A 15,598-nucleotide genomic window follows, 5' to 3' on the forward strand; every position below is an offset into this window, starting at 1 on the left:
CGCGCTGGGAATGGGAACGGGTCCATCCACGCCGACCTCCTCCCTATGAGATTTTGTTGTGCTAATAGCAACATCACCTTTTCTAAATTCATCACTCACACAGCCACTAGAGGTCCTTATCAGGTGATCGTAACATACGTTATTTTAGTTCTTTGAAAAATCAACAAATTCTCTTTTTTCTTGTGTCAGCAACCTCAGATGTTTTCAAGCTGGGCTGCAAGAAAATATCCATTCGTTCACCACACACCAGGCCCGACTCGACTCCAGATTCAAGCTTGTCATTCAAGGCATTTCTCTTCTAAATAAAAGTGCCTCACCCCGGCCTTGCACCTCCTTCTCCTGTTCAAGACAACAAAGCCACACACACACACACACACACACACACAGCCGAGCCCCGTTTTCTGTAGAACTCTCTATTGTAATTTGAAACATGCTTGAGAACCCCCCCCCACCCTCCCCGGCTTCCCTCCACACCCTTTGTCAAATGCAGCGAGACAATTAAGGCCACATTAGATCTTTTCAAGTGCTTGTAATTTCATAAGAGTGGGCTTTCTTTTCCTCTTTCCCCCCTTTTTGAAAATGAAATGGGGGAAACCCGCAGTTCCTCAAGAGCCACTTGGAAAAGATGGGAAACAGATATTAACCCTGCGAGTGATGGTTCTCCAAGAGGCCTCCTCACTCAAAGACCCCCCCCACCCCCCTCTCCATACCGCCAGCACCTCCGCTATAGGACCACACACACACGGACACCTGCACCCTCTGAGACACACACACACTCAAATCTAGAGCGCTACATTCAAACAGAATCTCCCTATTCAGTTGTCTATTTAAAGAAGAAATTGCAATAGATCTTGACTGATTTCCTGTCTTATGTTACTCAAGATGTAAACTACAACTACAATTACATCCATTAACCAAAGAATGCTCATGTTTTTGTTAAAATAATTGAACATATTCTGTATATTTTATGTATTTGATTCATTTTCCTTGGCTCCTCATGAGCTTTAACTTACCCCATGTTGAGTAACCTGGGCCTCTCCATTTGGCCCCATTCCACCATGTGAGATGTAAATGATGTATTGTCCTAATTAGATGAAAAAATATGAGTAATCCTCCCAGCATGCACCACTTCTGAGGGGGTTTATTATTCCAGCCAAAGGTGCTACTCTGTTTTATTTACTTTGATCCTGCGTGTTTCTGACTCTTTGGTAATCAGAGGTAGAAAGTCATTACGTTGTTATCACAACTGCAGCCGTGGCGGCCGAAGCTTGACACCAGACGTTAACCCGTCTGTAAATGGAGAGGCCTTCGCTTGCTCAGCGGCCTGGCCCACACGGCCCGCCGCCCCGGAGGAACATACATCAGAGGGCGAGGACTTCATTACGACCTGCCCCCTGAAATGAGACCAGCGTCGGTAGAGGTGTGGAGAGCGCGGCTGCGGGGGAACCAGGGGGAAAGATGGAGCGGGCTGGCCGGCCTTTGAGGCCTGAAAATCAAAAGAGAATGAGTGATGGGTGTGATTTGAACCCCCTCCTCCTCCCTCAGCCTTCGCAGTAATCACCAGTGTGTTTAGAAGAAATATTACCCAGGGATTTCTGTGCTACAGATTTCATTAGGAGCTCTCCTAAATGAACGGAAAGTCGCTCAGCTTTGTTTGTTTTTCTTGGTGCGTTCTGTCACTACGCTTTCCTTCCTCCTCCCCCAACCTCCTTTAAGAGTGGCATTGCGTGAGTGGCAGCCATTTCACCTTGACCCGCCTGATTGACCCTGACGATGGCAGTGAAAAAATCCCTCATCAGTGTGAAGCGTTGCCATGGTTACGGAGACCCCTTGTCGTGGGTAACAGGGACAGTGGGGATTTTTTTTTTTACACCCCTCCCCTCCGCAGTGCTCCTCTCTTCCGTGGCTTCATGCCACGGCCATGTGGGGCTGCATCATGTCAGCCCGGCCTTCTCACACGATCCCAGCACTATTGCGTGCAGAGGCTGCACTGAGAGCACAGCATTTTCACCCCACTACCTTACGCATGAGTAGGCTTGGGAGGGGCTGAGTGATGGAGGGAAGGGAGCAGAGCGGAGAGGGGGTGGGGGGGGCGAGGATGTAGATTGATGGCGGAGGATGAGACGCAGAACAAAGGTCACGTAACTAGGTGAATATTAGAAAAACAAGCGAGTGATTGAGAGATTGGAGGTTAAGATGAGCGACGGAGACTCGGATAAGGAATGAGATAAGAAGGAGAGAGAGGAAGGGAATCTCCTGATGCATTATTCAGTTCATACACAGACAGCTGGTAGAGCACTCTCTGAGGTATTACGTTGACACACACACACACACACACACACAACGTACACGCAGACAGGATGAGAGAATAGTCTGGGCACTCAAACCACAGACAAAACATTGAAAGCGTACACACACATGCTTCCTCTCTCTCGCTCTCACACAAAGGTACACGCTCACCGCCCACTCACACAAACACTGTTATTTACTCCTTCGATTCAATGGGAAGCAACAGCAGATGGACGCGCTTATCACAATTTCCTGATTTTATGTTTCCAATTTTGCATTCCCCTGCAAACAGACACATCCAGAATTCACTAACCTACTGTAACATTAACCTAATATACTCTAATACGTAAAGTATATGTCTACAGAATGCCATGGAGATCTATGAGTCTTTGGATCACTTGAAAGGAAGATAAGGTTGCAGGAGATTTCCGAGCCTGATCAATTGATAGAACATTGATATATCTTTGATTTCAATATGAGTTAGTCTGAAATACATCTTCATTTCTATATAGTCCATCTTGTGAATCTACTTCATATCTCAATCTATCAACAAACCTGCAGACTCTGTATCTTTGTTTGTCTTCTATTATCTGAATATATCATTCAGTTGTAATAACTGTCAAGCTTTCCGTTCTTTTAGCCAACCAACCAACGTGCAATGCCAACATTTATTTCTGGTGATTGGGTTGCTCTGGCTGACTCATCTTGAATATGCACTATAATGCTAAATTTCCCAGGTAAAAAGTCATCATCCTCACAGGTTGACGATCCATAGGGGTACTGGAAATTACTGGTGCATTGTTCTTGTAGTTTGCCCCTGTAGGATAAGGAAAATGTAAGATCCGAATCTTAATGTGTGGCAAAATAATCCTTGTTTGGATGCTTACCATAGAAAAACATAAAGGTTAAATGTAGGCTCTATTGTTTGTACTTTTACAAGAGAAACATCTTTGAGGACAAGAACCAATGATGGCAAATGCAATGCTATTTCGGGTAATACGGGTCCAAATCCAGTAAAGAACAGGACACCACCACTAATAATGAGCTCTTTGGCTTTGGAAATAACTCTACGTTAACAAACGGGTCTCACGGAAAGGCGTATAAATAGCACGACATAACACGGACATTCTGCATGTCATGAGGATGCATTTTAGCCTTTTTGCGTGTCATTTGAACGCCACCCAAACGTCCGCAGTTAGGTTTAAGCAAGAAAACCATTCAGTTAGGTTAAGGAAAAATGGCATGGTTGAGCTTAGAATAAGGTAAAAAGGAAAAAGACGTACGGAAATCAGCGTAACACAACTACAGAAAACATGTCACAAACGTCACTAAAAAACATGACAATACTCTCGAACGAAAGCTAGAAGCTGCACATGCTAACATGCATCTTACGTTGGAAAAGAACACATTGTTTAATGCATTCCTTACAATGTTGGTCTTGTTTGGGGGTTTTAGAAAGTAGTCGACGAATAAATAATGTCACATATTGAAAGGAAAGTGAGTGTATGTGATAAATTTAAGTAGCAGTTAACAAACACGACTTCTAAGTCTGAGATAAAGAGCTGCTCTTTACATCATTTCACTGTCTGGGAGTGACATTTACTTATTGCAGTAATCTCTAAAACTGACCATTTTGTTGTAAAGTTAAGATCATATTGACCCCCTCAAAACATCTCAAAATCGAAATAGTGTTTTTGTTCTCAGGCTCACTAATGTGGCCTGTCTGTGTGTGAGAGAGAGAAAGAGAGCGGGTGTTACTGAAGCACTTATGCTGCTTTAATTGTCAGAGTAAATGAAACCCCTTAATAGATGACTGATTTGGCAGTAAGTTAAAATGTGCGGTTTCTTACGTCTCTTTTTTTTTTCTTCTTCTTCTTCTTCTTAAGTGTTTTTTTCCACTATTTGTACCACTTTCACCCCTTTAGAATAACATTATTATCACAAGCATGAAGAGCACCACAATTATTCACAGCCCGCTCTTTCTCAAGTTAGGAAATCGCCTTGAAAATTGGGCAGGCCTGCAGAGTGTTTGCCACTTAAGTCCCCGGTCCTGTGCTTTTGAGATGTGTGTGTGTGTGTGTGTGTGTGTGTGTAGACGTGGAAACTCCACACCATGCAAGCTGTCAGATCTCAGACCGTAACATAAACCAATTTTCAACAGTGTTTCTCCTTCAATCGTTTTAAGTAACAATAACACAAAAAAAGGTATTTATAATTTGACTTTCAAATGAGGTAAAATCCAGCTGGAATGACGAAATTATGAAAATTAGTATATACCACTTTGTAACACATTTAAAAGTGGATGAGGTATAGAGTTACTTAAATCCCATTTAGATTTTATCGCACTGGCAATTACTCAAATTGATGGTTCTATAGCTTTATGATTGATTTGAAGATGATCAGTCAGACCTGGTTTCCAGCTCCAGCTCAGATCTTTTAACCCACGAGGAGCTGGACTGCATCACTGCAGCCTCGGGCAAAAAGGCTCCTGACGTCCACATAAATAAAACGTCCAGGGGTGATTTGACCTTTACTGTTTGGGCTTTGAAAAACCTAATCGCACATTTTTTATCTGTTCAAAATGTACCACAAAGGGAGATTTGTCAAGTATTTAATACTCTTATCAACATGGGAGTTGGCAAATATGCTGCTTTATGCAAATGTATGCATATATTTATTTTTAGAAATCAATTAACAACACAAAACAATGACAGATATTGTCCAGAAACCCTCACAGTTACTGCATTTAGCATAAAACAATATGCTCAAATCATAACATGGCAACAACAGCTGTCAGTGTGTCAGTGTGCTGACTTGACTATGACTTGCCCCAAACTGCATGTGATTATCATAAAGTGGGCACGTCTGTAAAGGGGAGACTCGTGGGTACCCATAGAACCCATTTTCATTCACATATCTGGAGGTCAGAGGTCAAGGGACCCCTTTGAAAATAGCCATGAACATTTTTTCCAACATGGTTGGTACCAATAGATTTCTTAGGTTGTCTAGTTTCATATGATACCAGTATCTTCACTCTTGCTTTAAAAGCTATAACCTAAAACACGCAATTTGCAAAATTAGCGCCGTTGAAATGAATTTGCAATTTGCAAAATTCTCTGATTGCAGCTTCTTAGATGTGACAGTAAACTAAATATCTTAGAGTTGTGGACAAAACAAAACATTTGAGGGCGTCATCTTGAGCTTAGGGAAACACTGATCGACATTTTTTCACCATTTTAGGACATTTTATAAACCAAACAACTAATCGATTAATCAAGAAAATAATCTGCAGATTAATTGACAATAAAAGTAATAGTTAGTTGCAGCCCTAGACATCAGAGTACTGAAATAATCAGGCACGGTTTTATTGACTTTGGGACACTTTTAACTTTATAGAGCCTCTGCCTCAGCTCTGTACTCTGCTGTATTCTAGTCCACTTAACTGCACCCTAGTGTACTCTAATGTAGATGACTAATACCCTCAGAGACTGTCCCCCAACATCTCGTCTTTTAAGAGGAAAGGAACCCGGGAGAAGATGTCGATACACTTCTTTAAACTCTGAGGCTTTCTGAGTCTTGACTGGTAAACCTTAGGGTGCATTTTGTTTGTCAGATTTCTGTCCCTCTATCCACATTCCCACTTCCTCAAACCCCTTCATTGCCATTCTCCTCCTGTCCACCAGATGCACTCTGACTTTTCCTCCTGTCCCTGTCACCTCCCTCTCACATCCAGCCACTCCCTCCTTAGTCACCTGACCTTCCCCACCCACTCACTCACCTGTTCCCACTTCCTTCTTCAGCCCTGCAGAGATCTAACCAGCCTTTTCCCATTCACTCCCTGCCATGTTGCACCAGCCTCTGGATTTGTTTGCCTGTTTGGACTGCCTTCCTGTTGCCAACCTGTACCTGTTCCTCAACCCTTACCTCTACCTGCCTGCCTGTAAGTTAATCAATCTTCACTTCATTATTGATCCCTGAACTGTTGCTGTCTGCCTGGACTATCTGCATTTAGGTCCTTCCCTTGTTGCTTGTTGTGGGCGGTATATTCTAATGAGCCTGTATGTGACATAGGAAGGGGAGTCAAATCTGAATGGCTTGTTGAATCTCATGTTTTCTGATCGAGACAGCCCACAAAAAACTGACTGGGTTGTCTTATTTCACAGTTTGTAGGCACTCCAGATACCCAAATGTATGAGCACAAGCCCCCTTTTAAATGTTTTTGCACTGATTTTTTGCTGACAGATTTAAAAAGCTGTAAAAAGATCAATAGAGAAAAACTCAACACAAGATTTGACATTAATCTAACTACATCCATTCTAACTGTTGTGCTTTTTTTTATATATAAATGCTGACAATTTAGGACTGAAGACATCATTTTGACTGATGAAGCTTTTAGCTTTTTAGTCTAAAAACAATAACTCATAATAAATGACTCTTGCCGCCTTTGCCCCAGGCTGTTCTCATACGCCGTTTCTTAGCTACACCTACGAAAAAGTACTGCGCTGTAATTGGTATATATCCCACAAAATGAATTCTTATGTAACCCACGTGGTTGTGAACCAAGGCCTAACGAAATGAGGCTGGGTCATCAACGCGTCATATCTTTGAGGGTATAACACATGCGCAGTAAAGTCTGGTCTGCACCCGCCGAATTGAGCCAATCACAACCGCAGCTTCAGTTACACTGCACGTGTCATACCCCAGACCCCAAGACCCTTGTCCGCCCGTGACCCAGCCTCCTTTCCATAGGCCTTGTTCTGAACCAGGAAGTATAAAGAGGTGTGGATGGGTCGGTCAAAAAACACTGGACCCAGGAGACCACTGTTCGGACCCCGTGTGAAACCAAAAGTCAATGTTTCGACTTCCGACTTCCGGTGTTATTTTAACCCAAACTACAATCTTTTCCTAAACCTAACTAGGTAGTTTTGTTGCCTAAACCTAACCAAGTCGATCTTTTCCTAAACCTAAGTAGTTTTAGTTTGAAAAGACTGGAGCAGGAATTGACTTGTTGCTGCACATTTGTTTGAAAACGCACAAAAATGAGGAATAACTTTTTGTAAGAAATCATATGAACCATTGTATGAGGATATGTATTTCTGTGTTGTACATTTCTACAAAACCACATCACTCACTTATGCAGTAGTTCAAGATTTGGTCACTCAGAACAACTTGTTTGACTTTCTATATACACAACAAAAAGAGCCTTTTCCCACCTAACATGTCCACAGTGTCTGCTAATAGCAGGTTGGCCTCTCGTTGTTTACAGGAGGGAGTAACGTCGTATCCCTTAACTCTTCTGGCACAGTATCACTTAACTTTGGATTCAAAGCAGAAATCGCCTAACAAACGGGAAATGATGTCATACGACACAGAAGAAGAAGAAGGGGGTCAACTCAGAAAGCAGGGGCCACTCTGAACAAGTTATTTGTGGACAAACCATAAAACAGAGGAAGAAAACGCAGAAATGTGTTACAACCTCAAAAAAACAATGAGGCACACAGCTAATGAGTCACAGCGCTGTGTGAGCATACACAACCCAGATGACTCTGCTTCTCCTCCATGTTTGTCCTCTGCTGCTCTGCGTTCACTTCTCAACAGCATCTGGTGCACCAACGTTTAATCAAAAGTTTATTCAGGACACTTGGATCAATATTATCCTTTAGAGATCATTTATTTTACTTTTCAACAGTGCTTTATCTAATATAGTTTAAGGAACTCTACAGTGGTGTCATTTACTCATAAAAGTACAAATAAACAAAGGACGCTGTGCATCATCCAAACACAAATATTTTTTTAAATAAATGTATACTTGACATCATTTATGGAGCTTATAAGAGGTCAACATATCGTCATACAGCCGTTCTGAGATCTTACGAAAAGGTATTCCTCATTTTTCGTGCGTTTTCCTACGAATGTCCAGCAACACGTGACACGTGTCAATTTCTGCTCCAGTCTTTTCAAAATAAAACTTCTGTCTTCACGTGAAACTACTTGGTTAGGTTTAGGCAATAAAATTGCTTAGTCAGGTTTAGGAAAAGATTGTGGTTTGGGTTCAAATAACACCGGAAGTGGCGTAACTAAAGTTCGGAAGTTATGTGATTACGAACAGCGGTCTCCTGGGCAAAAATTTGGTAGTTTTTTTGACCCACCCATCTACCCCGACCTCCTCCCTACGTGGCTTTTGTCGCTCTTTATACTTCCTGGGTCACAATTACGTGGAATACATGCACATTGATTTTGAGGGATGCATACAAATTACAGTGCATTACTTTTAGTAGGTATGGCTATACGAACAGTTTATGAGAACTGCCTGAACATCTGTATATATATTCATGGTCCCCAGAGGATGTATCCGACTAATCATGGTGATCCCCTGACTTTTCCTCGAGAGCCAACTTCATTCACATTTGTGGTTTTCAGTGAAAATCAAAGATGATCCAACAAACACACGACTTTCAACCAGGACACCGGTGTTCAAGATCGTGTTTTATAAGTTACGTTTGTGACATTTGTGACGTGTTTTTCGTACTTATGTTACATTGTTTACGTACGTACTGTACTTAATTTACGTACTTATTTTAAACACAACCATGATGTTTTTCCTAAACCTAACTAAGTGGTTTTGTTGCCTAAACCTAACTGCGGACGTTACCATAGATTTTTTCCCGTGAGACACGGTTGGTGTGGACGTTAGCGCACCGCCAAATTTGTGCGGACTGTCTGCGTGGTCACTACTCAACAAGTGGTAGTGTAGCAATCTACTGTGTGGAGTGCGTCGTCTAAGCGGACCATATAAACAGAACTACTACACGTCCATGGTGTCGGTGGCTGACCATGTACGCGTCCGTTCGGGAGTATAATTGAGGCTTTAGGGTTCACCCTCTGGGGACCATGAATATCTGTTCAACATTTCATGGCGATCTATCAAACAGTTGTTGAGATATTTAAGTAGTGGACAGACCAACGTTGCCATCCATCAGCAGTTGCAAAAAAGCCTGAATATTAATTACAGCTTCAAATGTATGGAACTTATGTCAAAGGTAGATATTGTCACAGCATGCACACTTGCAAAATGTGTCTCACTAAAAACCTGAATGGACAGATGTTTGACTGAGTCTGACTAATGTTTAAATACACAAAGTCAGCACTTTAAAGCACCCTACAAACATTTAGCCTCTTTGTTAATGGCGTGTTTAGCGTGTTCTCGCCACATTTTTTTGTGCATCAAAGAGATGAAATGTTCTCATCTTTGAACTGCGACCGGCCACGAGAGCCGAGATGATTATGTGAAGCAATGAAATCATTAATGTGCACGGCGAATGGACGTTCTCCTGCTGTGTTGATGATTTTAGAGTAATTCTGGGACTAACATGCTCGCACACACACATTTCATTTCGTACAGGGAATTGAGGCCTTTTAGATGAACAGCTTCAGACACACACACACATACACACTGACTCTCTCTCTTTCTTTCACTCACACACACTTAAACACACATTGTTCCTTTGGGATCTGAGCGTATTCATGAGTCTTATTATGCCAAGGTTTTCAGGTTTTTCCTTTTGATGTGTCATTGTGTTTCTCGAGCCTTTTAGGTGGTTTTCTTCTTTTCTGAGTAACGTTTCATGAACACCCTCCTCCCCCCAAGTAGAGACACACAACCTCCCCCCTCTACCTCCCCAATACACCCACTTCACCTCCAGTATCCCTTTTGGCACTAATGATGCCATGTTGTGCATTTGTCTACTTTTTGTGAAGTTGCTCCAGCAGGTTCTGTACGTTTTACTCGGAGCTGACTGATTCCAGATTCTCTGTGAGACCGACCACAATAGGTTGTGTGCGTGAGAAGAGCCAGAAGTTTGTTAATTTGTTTCGAGGTTTGTTTGTCTTACTCATCCACGTGTGCTTGTGTGTGTGAGGCAGCAGCAGAATCCGAACAGTATGTGTATATTGTATAAAGCCCCTTGTTAATATTAGAGGATAAACACGCTTCTTTGATTCTTCTATTGTGTTATGCAACAAGTTTGACCTATATGTAGGTTTTACATTCACCCCTGGGGGTTCTGTAAAAAGCTCTTAATTTGAAAGAACTGACTGATCAAATGTGTTCAAATTTAGATTTATTCATGATTTGTACACCATTTCAAGACATAGCCAGGTTGTAATATGCACTTAAGTGTCTTTTCAGACTTATTGAACTCAGTTACCCTCCCACTAGTGGCACTAAAATGAATCTATAACACATAATCGTCTAATTGGGCCCCAAATAGTTTGAGCTACACATGATCTCCAAATGCTTTCAGCCTCGTTGATTCACATGTTGCAGCTACAACACTCCGCTTTTCAGTCCCACTCTGGCTTCCTCCTGATTCCCCATGCAAGATGCATATGCAGATTTGCCCATGAAGCTCTTGTGAAAATAAAGGCACTTGTGGTGAAGGGGTCTGAAAAGTCTCCTGAAGTGGTAGACTCTGCGGCCTAATTAACATGCCATAGGTGTTAATTGGCAGCTGGCAGCAGTCAAAGCAGTAGCAGGTGAGCGCCAGCGCTTGTTGAACTTAGATGCACTGAATAGCACGAGGAGTCACTGGAGGTTTATACGCCGGCGATTTGCAAATCAATGCCCACGGCTGGAGGTTAATTTGGATGTTGGAGAAGTCTGACATCATGTTTCCAACCTCATTCAGGAGGTTAAAGCACCATTTTCCCTTCTTTTTCTTTTTTTTTTTTTGTTTTGTGCCCAGAGAATTTGATTACAACATTTTAATCTGATCACTTTTACTGCAGTGATGTGTGGGAGTTCATTCTGTATAATTGAATTTGACTGTATAATTTGGAAAAAATCATTGCCTTTTGGTGTGATTCCTCTGTAAACTGAGAGCAAATCACTCCTATAAACTTGATTTCCATCCACCTGCTAACATTTTAAAGGGAGTAAAAGGTGTGAAAAGCCTTTAATCTTCCAGCATAATGTACTGTGCAGAGGATTAGTAGTCTTCCATTAAATGATGGTGGGCAATAAGAAATGCATGTGGATTATTGTAAATGCGTAAATACTTTAGATAAATACACATCCATCTGCTATTAAATCCATTAAACACACAAGTCCTGCAAATTAATCTAATGACACAGACAGTCGGAAACTGCAGCTTCCTTCTTTAAATCCAAAATGAGCTTGATTTGTAGCTAAATGTGGTTAAATCGAGACTTAAAAGCATTGCTTTATTATCATTGGATGCAATGAATTTAAATGGTATGAGTGATTTCTCCTATAAAGCAGAGCAAATGCTTCAAAAGAAAATATAAATATGACTTAAATCCTGCTTTAAAATGTGAATTGAAAAGTTCTTGAAGGAAGTTATTGTTAGTAGGCCTAATGCAAAAGGAACACTGTAAACAATTGCTGTTAATTTACAGCAGGATTTCAACAGTATTAACCTGTTATTGCTAACAACAGTGATCTACTGTTAATACAAAAGAAAACCTGTTGTTTGTTTTTTAACTGAACTATAATGCATTCTTAAAAAAACAGCACTTTACTGCTGATCAACTCTCTAAAGTATCATCAGTAACAGTTTCATGCAGTATTTTTTTAATTCTGGGACCTGATCTGCACATGTGAGGCTTCTACATTGTACATGATTGTACAATCAGTGAATTAGCTCTGTTCTTCACTCACATGTTGTTCTGGTTTCATTCTGTGCTTGTAGCCAGCTAGAGACACACATTTTGGGAAAAGTGTCAACAAGTCTATAATAGCCTTTTTCCTAGCAAGTGCCTTTAATTGTATTTAGTATGACTATTCCTATGTCTGTAACCTGCTAAGTCTATTCATCTAGGCAAAAAAATATGTTTATTAAAATGTATGTAAAAACCTAAATAGTGCATTAAAACAAATCAGTAAGATAATGTAAAAGAAAGACGAAAAAAGAGCTATGTAATGTATCTTTAAACAGTAAATAAACTGTAAAATACTGTGAAATTAATAAAGTTCAAACTGTATTTTTCATTAACAGTACAAAGCTGTAAATTTAAGCGACAGTATAATAATGTTAATTTTACAGTAACATAAAGGCAACCCAGTTCTTTACTGTTATTTTACTGGGAAATTCTTAACAGTGAAGTTATGAGCCTCTAGTTTGATGCATATATATTCATTTATTTATACATAGCTTATAATTGTATTTTTACACTTCTGTCTTCATCTAAAGTTCCAATGTTTCTCAGTTGATGTATATCTCAGCCCACATTCCCAGCCTCCCCCTGCGGACACACGGAGCAGCTTTATGAACCTGACCATCAATTAGGAGAGAAAACAAAAAGTAGCTGCAACCATCGCGTGCAGTCCCGCAGCTCTGAGCCAATAAACACATCCACGCACGCGTGACACACATCCAGCCTGGTCTGCATGCACCCACCAGGGATTACTCTGTCTGCTCACCACTGCTTTATTACTCCTTAGATAAAACCATAACGCTTTAATGCGTCATTATTTGTTGCTATTTTTAATTAGTGTCTTAATTAGACAGTAATCTCCAATATCACTGCCAAGACTTCATCAACTTAAACTAACTTTGACAGAAATGTTTTGGTCAACTTATCCACAATAACAAACATCTTAGACATAGTTTTAATAGCTATAAATACTCTATTAAAAATTACACTTTGAATAATATTTTTGTCTGATATTGTTTCTCTGCAAAAGTTCAGTGAAAACTATATTTATCTCTCCTCCCCGATGGGAAAATATTAATATGCAAATTTGTCGTTTCAAAAGTTTACTTTAGAAGGCCTTCTAGTGTCAAACTCTGCACACACATCTGAATTCATACAAGTTAATAATGACAGTTTGTCCCAGTGGTTTCTCAAACTAGTTTTTAATTTATTGCATTTCGTAAAAAAAAAAAAAAAAGTTTTCTTGATGCTCACATTTGACTGAGCTTGTTATTTTCGTGTCAAATTAATAAATAAACGCACCCTCCATTTGTTCCCTACCTATTTGTGATTAATTTCATCCGTTTTTAAAAGATTTGTCTTTAGTCTTTGAAGGTTTATTTATTTATTTATATATTTATTTATTTATTTATTTATTTATTTATTATGGTTGTTAGTATTAGTATTATCATTATCATTATTATTATTATTATTATTATTATTATTATTATTATTATTATTATTATTATTATTGAGGAATTAGAAATGTTGCATTATATGAGGCATTAGCCAGCTTTTATTAGATTTATTACTGTCAACTGCGCCAAGAGAGGTTTCTCTTGAAAAAAGATTATTACATAGTTTACAAGTTTTAATTAAAAATAACAAATTCCAACCCCACGTGCGGGGACCTGGTCGTCGTTAACACATAAACTTGCAAACCTGACGCATTTTTTGGCAATATTAGAAGTTAATCTATGCTGTTGTAGTTATAGGCCTCCTTGAAGCATTATGCATTGGAAAAGTTTGTCAAGATCTTTTTTCCCCAACTAATCAAACAAACGCATACAATAATAATGATCAAATAAATAGAATGAATAAATAAATAAATAATTCGCAAAGTAACTTTCCTTTAACTTTTATTACTATAATATTTACTATTTTAAAATAATTTACACAGCTGGGGGACTTATTAAAATGACCCTGATAATAAAATAAAGTCCTGCAGACACATTTGGGGTTTTGTTCTCGAGCCTCTTGTGACGCTTTGATCTGATGTAACTCACTTCTCGTGTGTGTTTGACGCTGAAGGAGTGAAGGAAAGAAGGAAAGGAGAACAGCTTCCTTCGCTTTGGGGTAAAACACACTCGTCTCTTTCATCAATGAGTAGCTATAAACCTCCCACCACGACTCAGCCCCACACAGAGCTCTCCTCCATCATCCTCCTCCACCAACTACATATTTAGTTCAGTTCCTGGCAAAACAAAACATGCATTTTTAAACATATTTTTCATCAACTTGACTGTTTTGCATTAATAATTCACTAGTGATGGTAAAACCAAGCAGAGCAGTTTAGAGCCAGCAGCGACATGGCCAGTACTCCATCAGATATCGTGGAATATGGAATATGGAATATGGAATATGGAATATAGAATATGGAATATGGAATATAGAACACCAAAATACATGTTATCAAGAGCTCGTTATCCTTAGAACATTTTAAAAAGGAAATGATCATCACATTTAATTAATGATATCTAATTATCTTTTGATATGTTTAGATACATTTTCTTTTTTTTCTGTACTGTTTTTTGTTATTGTTTTTATTGGATTGTTTTCCACTGTTTGGTTAGGGGGTTTTCTGCACATTTTGTGTACTTCTTGTTGTTTAACTTTTGTTGTATTTTTTAAATTATGTAAGTTTAGAACTTTCTTCCTTTTTTGTTATTGTTTTTTTTTCTCCTTTGTATAAGCCTGTGATCTTCTTCACCTCTCCTGACACATTTCTTTTTCTTTTTTTCATTGACTGGATTTTGTGAAGTTTTATATATGCGCAAATAAATAAATAAATAAAGCTAACACATCTGTTCAGCCACTCTAGGTGGCGAGTTTCGTCAATTTATTAAATCGCAGTATATTTTGCCAAACCCTTTGCACGGAAAGCATTGTTTCTTTTCTTTTTCTTTTTTTTTCTCCATAGGGAATTATGAATAATTCGGGTCCAAACACACAATCCTGCTTAAGGGGACACCAGGAAAAGACCTGCTCTGCGCTGCTGAGGCGCTATGTGCCAAATCCAAACCAGAAACCAGAAACCAGAAGCAGCTGGGAGAGATCAATAATTCATACACACCATGCAGGTCGAGCCTGGTGACGTTTACTGTACTTCTTCCTGCATTGGTGCTTCTTATGCCTATATGACCATAATAATAATATTATTATTATGAGGAGTAATGAAGGAAGAATTCAGCACTGCAAAAAAAAAAATACCTCATTGAAAACGTTACCAAATTAAAAGTATTACTTATCCAAAATAAAAGTACTCGATGTGAGTGATATACTGTTGCATAATATTATATTATTATTATTGCATCGGTTGGTTGAGGTGGAGCTCATTATTTATGTTAATCTATAACAATGCATCATATTCTCATTATTTTGTTTAAAGGTGCCATATTGTGAAAAAAGTGAGATGTTCATGTATTTTTTTATTTATTATAAAGCAAGTTTAAGTTCTATATAAATACTGTGGAAGTATCGAAATACTCAATCCATGGAGAAATACACACAGCCTGTATTCAGAAAACTGTGCATTCGAAACAAGCCGTCAGGATTTCTGTAGTTTTGTGATGTCACAAATCTACAATATATATAT

The 15,598-nt window shown here is 39.4% G+C and overlaps 1 long non-coding RNA gene across 1 annotated transcript; it reads left to right on the forward strand.

Moving 5' to 3' along the window:
* The first annotated feature begins 5,710 nt into the window (after positions 1 to 5,710).
* On the forward strand, positions 5,711 to 15,262 carry LOC119478380. The gene is made up of 2 exons (XR_005204434.1): positions 5,711 to 6,229; positions 14,924 to 15,262. It is a non-coding gene; the product is annotated as an uncharacterized LOC119478380 (long non-coding RNA).
* Positions 15,263 to 15,598: the final 336 nt, after the last annotated feature.

This window comes from Sebastes umbrosus, chromosome 19 (genome assembly GCF_015220745.1).
Source record: "Sebastes umbrosus isolate fSebUmb1 chromosome 19, fSebUmb1.pri, whole genome shotgun sequence".
Classification (NCBI taxonomy): Eukaryota; Metazoa; Chordata; class Actinopteri; order Perciformes; family Sebastidae; genus Sebastes; species Sebastes umbrosus.